Consider the following 7,033-nt stretch of genomic DNA (forward strand, 5'->3'; position numbering starts at 1 on the left):
AGTTGATGGATTTGAACCACTAACCTTGTGGTTAGCATACCAACACTTAATGCCCCCTCAACTATCAAATTTCCATAAATTTAATTAAACAGGCCATACATTAGCAAAGGGAACCAGGTAGACTGCAAGGAGGAGAGCCCACTGAAAGTGCTATAAAATGTCTTCTTCCTCCTACTCTCAGCCTTGGGGGAGACTGTGGTTCTTGTGCATTTCTGAACGACGATTATTGCTGCTCACTGTGCAGGTGAAGATTGTAACAGATGGTGACAGGCTGCCTGTAAAAAAGGAAAGAGGTCCTGCAGATGGTGTACTTATTCCTTTCTGTTTTTCTCTTATAAGGAGGGCTATACAGGGAGGAGGAAGGTGAAGGACATTAAAATAATGCTGAAAAGTTCCAAAGTGTTTATTCTCATGCATTTTTAATGTAATCTCATTATTACATTTCATCAAAATATTGCAGAGGAGAAATAAGGCAGGAAATGGAGAAAGGACAACAGGAAAAATCCTTCAACATAGATGATAAATGTGCTATCTTCTAAAATTACCCTTCAAGGATTTAAAGCCTCAAAATGCAATACATTTCTCCTGCATTTTCCTTCTCCCAGTGAAATCAGCTAATTACTGTAACTTTTTCTCATAAACTTTTTTTTGTTTAATGCTGGCAATTATTTTGGCACTTGACTTCCACCTATATAAATGCTGTTCATTCTGTGATTCTGAGATGCTACAATGGGTCACAACATTCTAATAATGGGTTGTGGGATAGGAGCTGTCTTCCTTGGTGATCTCCTGTTAGATGACAATGCCATTTCCCTTGGCAGTAGTATCCAAAGGGGATAAAGTAGTTAATGAAGCCACTCTGAAGTAGGCAGCATGTTCTGTGGTATGGGCATAGGTTTTCTGCCATAATGAGCAGATTTGACCATTAATTGGACGGCAAACTTTTGAGTTTTCTAAGCCTACTCCCCAATCTCCTGTTATTATTGCTATGAATGCAAATGCTAAGTTCTTTGCAAAGTATTGTCTTCCAGGAAGGTGATCCTGGCCAGATGATGCCCAAGAATTGGCACCTACTGCCTGCTGGCTTTCAGAGAGTTCCTCGGAATATTTTTTCTGCCTGCATTTTGATAACAAAGGGGAATAAGTAGCAGAGATCTTTGAGGGGGTTTGATGCCACTTCATCATTACTCAGATGATTCATGGACAAACTCAGTTGTACAATCCTTAATTGAACAACTAAGGAATCCGAGGCCACTGACAGGCGAGCCTCTGCAGTAAAAAGGCAAGGCTGTCTGCTCCAGTAAAGACTGACAGCATGAAAACTCTATATAGCATTGCTATGATTCAGAGTCAACTTTATGGCACCGGGTCTCATTTTGGATTTAGGTACTCTAGGAAATACACATGGAGAAACTATTATGGGCTAACTTCGGAATAGTTTCCAAACATAAAAACAAATACATCAGAGTTATGGCTTCAACACCCCAAGAGAGTGTTAGTCAATGAAGACAGGTATGAAAGTCAAGAATTATGATGCAGTACAGTATGTACTATTATTGTAGTATTATTTTTTAAATGGGAAATGTCCTATGAGGCACTTTATTGTGATCTGGAGGGTTAAGATCAGAAAGGACTTCCGGAGAGCATTTCTAGTCTTTGGCCCAGTAATTCCATTTGTGATACTCTTATCTTAAAGTATTATGTTCATGGATAAACTGTACCTATACCAAGAGGTAATTGTTCTAACAGAACAGGGGAATATTGTGTGGTTTAAAATCAGGAATAGTGTGCATCAGTTCTGCATTATTTAGACATATTTATTCAATCTGTATGATGAGCAAATAATCAGAGAAACTGGACTCTATACAGCATAGCACAGTATCAGGTTTAGAGTAATGTTCACTAACTTCTGGACAGTGCAGATGATATCACAGTGTTTGCTGAATGCAAAGAGAGATTCTGATACTCGTTGATGAACATAAAAGACTACAGCCTTCAGTATGTAGAAAAAAACCAAAAGCACAACTGGACCAAGAGACAACATTATGTTGAATGGAGAAGTATTGAATTTGTCAAGGATTTCAGTTTACTTGTATCAACAACATGGAAGATTGTCAGAAATCAAATCTAGTACACTGGGCATTCCTTCTATAAAAGACCTCCTTAAAGTATTAAAAAGAAAAGATATCACTTTGAATGCTAAAATGCTCCTGACCCAAGCCATGATATTTTCAATCACCTCATATACATCTGAAAGCTGGATAATGAATAAAGAGGACCAGAGAAGATTTTATGTACTTGAATTATGATGATGATGAATACTGAAAGTATTGTGAACTTCCCCCAAAACAAACTTGTCTTGGATAAAGTACAGCCAGAATGCTCCTTAGAAGCTAGGATGGGACAACATGTTATCGGGAGGGACCACTCCCTGACAAAGATGTTTCATAGAGAGTCGGCTTTAAAGAGAAAAACCCTCAATGAGTTGGATTGTCAGAGTGGCTCCACAATGGTCTGAAACATACCAACAATTGTGAGCAAAGCACAAGATTGAACAATGGTTCATTCTATTATTCTGTTGTACATAGGGTCACTATTAATCAGAACTGACTTAAAGGAACCCAGGTGGTTCAGTAAAGGATCTATCTGCTAACTGAAGACTCAGAAGCACAAAATCACCAGCAACTCCATGTAAAAAAGATGTGGCAGTCTACGTCCTTGAAGGCCCTAGCCTGGGAATCCCTACAGAACAAATACTCTGTAATGTGAGCTGATTATGACTCAGAATCAAATCAATAACAATGGGTTGGGTTTTAGTATCCGAAAGTAGAATCCCTGGGGCACATATGGTTAGGTGCTCACCTTACATGAGGGGCCAAATAGGGAAGACTTATGGTCATCTTTTCTGCTGAGTCACCCAAACTAAAGCAGCAACTTGCCAATTTGGATGAAAGAAAAAAAATAATTAACTGTTTTAGACATTAATAAACTTTCCCCTGCCACCGAAAGGAAAAAGAAAAGCGACCAAAAAAAGAGGCACATGAATTAGGTAATCCTTAAACCAAATCATGAAGGCTATTAGGAGTGACCTCATCAGGGACCCTAGGAAAAGGTAGTTGTAGTACTTGATTTTGTGTCAACTTGACTGAGCCAAAATTCTTAGTGGCTTGCAATTGAAGCCCTGTAATCCCACATGATGTGACCTAACAATGTAATCAACTCCATAATCAACTCCAATATGGGCACCAAGCAGTTGCAAGAAGATTACCGTGGAGTGTAACACCCTTTCTCTGGTCACTCACAGCCCTGAAACGCTGATAAAGGCAAAGGAAGTTTCATTGGGGGTGTAGCGATGTCCTACATAAGGATACCTTGAGAAAGACTGTTTTTTTGCTGGGCCTGGATCCAGCATCTGACTTGTTGATATCAGGCTCATGGACACACTGCCTTCCATATTGTCTGCTAATTTCAGGAGCCATTAGTGCCCTGACATCTGACCTGTCATCTGACAGGCCAAAATTGTATTTATTCACTTTTTCAATCATAAGCCTGACCTTGGATTCACTTGCCTCTGAAACCACCCCCTGTGGTATTCCTGCTGATCTTGAGTTCAACAGTCCTTCCTTTCTACTTGAGTTTAATAGCTGGCCCATGAGCTTGAAAGGCAACTTGACTTACCCACTTGTACAACTGTGTGAGTCATTGATATAAATCTCTCTCTCTCTCTCTTTCTACACACACACACACACATTGGTTTTGCTTCTCTAGAGAACCCAAACTAACACAGGAGTAAACCAGTAATTAGTTGATTCATGTTTCATGTCAATTTAAAATCATGATGACCCAGTGTGAGTCATGGTAGAACCATCTTCACAGGGCTTTTGAGGGCTCATTTGTGGGAAATAGATTACCAGGCCTTTCTTCTGAGGTGCCTCTAATTTGAGTCAATCTTTCAAACTCTTGGTTGACAGCTAAGTATATCATTATGCTATTGATTGCCACCATGACAAATACCACAAGTGGCTGCCTTTAACAGAAATTTGTTTACAAAGCTAAATATACAAACTCAGGGCTCCTAAGCAGAAAAAGGTTCTCTGTGTGTGTGTTCGTCTGGAGGAAGGTTCTCGTCTCTTTATTGTTTTCCTGGTTACTTAGCTATATCCATGTTTTCACATCTTTATTCTTCCCTCTTCACTTGCTTAATATGCTCCTTTTATATTTTGTAAGACGATAACTGAAGATATTCATTACACTAATTTTTCTCATTAATAGATCAAATTTAATGAAGAGAACACATTCACAAAAGGAATTGTATCACAAACATACCAAACAAAAATCAAAACTAAACAAAACACAGCCATTGAGACTATTTTGGCTTGTAACTACAGTAGGGGACAGAGAGGAAATTCCCATAGCATTTCCAAGACTACCCCCTTTTATAGAAGCTGATGGCTACATCTTATTTCCCCAGGATATCTTGTTGGTTCAAACCACTAACCTTTGCAACAACAGGATTCCTTAATCATGGGCCCTGAGATGAGGATTTTCAACCCATATATTTCAGAACAAAATTTAATCCATAACATGTATTATAACCATTTGTACAACCCAAGAACTCTCTTCGAGAAAGTAGACACACATGTCAAGGCCAGACATATGAAAGAATACTCACAGGGCAGCAATTTGCTGTTGTAAAGTGTTGTCAGATTGCTTCCAACTTATAACAACCTATGCACAACAAAATAACACATTGCTTGGTCCTGAAACATCATCATAAATGTTATACTTGAGCCAATTGTTGCAAGCACTTCATCAATCTATCTCATTCAGGATCTTCCTCTATTTTGTTGATCCTCTATGCTATCCAGCATGATGCTTTTTCTTAGGGACTAGTCGTGCCAGATAATGAATCCTTTAGGGTCATCTCTCTTTTTATATTGTTCCTTGCTTAATATTTTGCTCTGCTTTCCATTATATCATCTTATTACCTAAATCTTTATTCTTGCACACTTTAGTTAGCATCAACCTTTCCACCTTGAACCAGATTCTAGCATGTGTACAGTCCATAAATCAGTGTCCTCCAACTCAATCCATACAACGAACAGTTCTCCCACTAATCTCAGACCCAAGAATCACCAGAAAGGAACACATTATCTGACCCATCATCCTCCCCAGACGCATTTGAGGTACATCTAGAGAATATCTGGGCAAATATGATTCAAGTGGGAGAGTTCTACTTATGAATAAAGGTAGGTGAGAAGGCAAGAAGGGGCAGGAAGATATCAGAACTGCAGAAGTCTAAAGCGATCCAAGACCTAAGTGTCCCAGTTCAGAGAGCCTACACCATTTTGGTCAAGAGACTCTATGCTACTCTTTGTGCAGTTTATCTATTTCTGTTTTTCTTGAGTCCAGTGTCTTGTTTAGTTCAATGGGTTAGATTGGAGCTACAGCAAACTCGAGAGACTCTGCCAGGACAACAATAAATTCCAAGGTCTGAGACAAAATCGCCCCATCCTTCATTCTAAGGAACATTCTGGATGCACTCCCTCTAAGACATATTTGTTCTTTTGGCAGTCCATGATACTTGCAGTATTCTTTGCCAACATCATTACTCCAATGTATCAATTCTTCTTTCGTCTTCCTTATTCACTATCCAGCTTTCATATGCTTGTGATACATATGAGGTGAGTGATTACTTTTTTCACATAAGTCATAAATCTAGGGATATTTCCACTCAAGCTGGGAATTATAATGCCATGAATCAGAATTTACTCTCCTCAAAATTGACCAATGGTTCACCTGGCATTATAATGCGATGTTGTGTGAGGAGGGCTATTTGCTGCTGGAAAATGAGTTAGTTTTCAATAAAATGTCCTGTTTCCTCAAATATCATACCCAGGATTTTAAGTAAGCGTTTATGGGAAACATTTGTTTCTCAGTCATTCGGTTTCTGGTCTCCTCTTTTTTCTGAATAACAACCCTCTATCCAATACCAGTGTACATCTCGTTATATTTCTACCAGCAGAGGTGAACATCTTTTACATCAACTAAATCTATCAGCACTTCAAAGCACACTCAGCATAGTGAATAGTGTTGAGCTGTGTACAAGATCCAAGCTTGTCCAATCAGGGTGAATGTTGGGTCTTATTCAAGAGCTGCCTGTCGATTTATTCAAGAGCTGCCTGTCGATTTATTCAAGAGCTGCCAGTCGATTTATTCTCTCATGTCCAGTGAATCCAAGTGCAGGAAGATTTAAGAGTCTAAGTTAGTAGCAGTATCTAATTACCTCAGAGATGCATTGATAATCAAGATGCATTGATAAATAGGGTGATTCGAATGAAAAAGTTGGAAACAAAGAGGAAGAAACAATAGTTGGCAAACATGGACTGGGTGATAGAAACAACACTGGATATCCCTTGATATGAATTTTTCACGACAAATTGTTCAGAGACTATACCTTTATTAAACAACAAAAAAAATCAACTACATACATGAACTTCTCCAGATGGAACACATAAAAATAAATGGACTCCATCTGTAGAAGAGACACAGAGAAGCCAGGGCTGACTGTGGAACAGATCATCAATTGATCATATGTAAGTTCACATTAAAGGTAAGAAAACTAAAGCAAGTTCAAGAGAGCCAAAATATGAACTTGAATGTACTTCATTTGAATTTCAAGAACATTTCAAGAATAAGAGGAGGCACCCAGAAAATCAAATTATTTTTCAAAGCTATGTATTAAAATTTTTTTTTTTTTACTAAACAACCCTATCACCTTTCATGTACTCTCCATGACACTTAATACATTTGTCAAATCTGTGATTCCATTCTTGGAAACATTTTTCAAACTCATCTGTTTGGGTGGCTGATAGCACCTCCCTTATTTTTTTCTTCAACTCCTCTACATTGTCAAATCACTGGCCTTTCATGTCCCTCTTCATTCACAGAAAACAAAAAAAAGAAGGAGGCACACGGAGTGAGGTCAGGTGAGTAAGATGTGTGGGGCAAGAAAGGTATGCTGTCCTTGACA

The sequence above is a fragment of the Echinops telfairi genome, unplaced genomic scaffold (genome assembly GCF_000313985.2).
Source record: "Echinops telfairi isolate 266 unplaced genomic scaffold, ASM31398v2 ScPeMD7_6;HRSCAF=24_0, whole genome shotgun sequence".
Taxonomy (NCBI): Eukaryota; Metazoa; Chordata; class Mammalia; order Afrosoricida; family Tenrecidae; genus Echinops; species Echinops telfairi.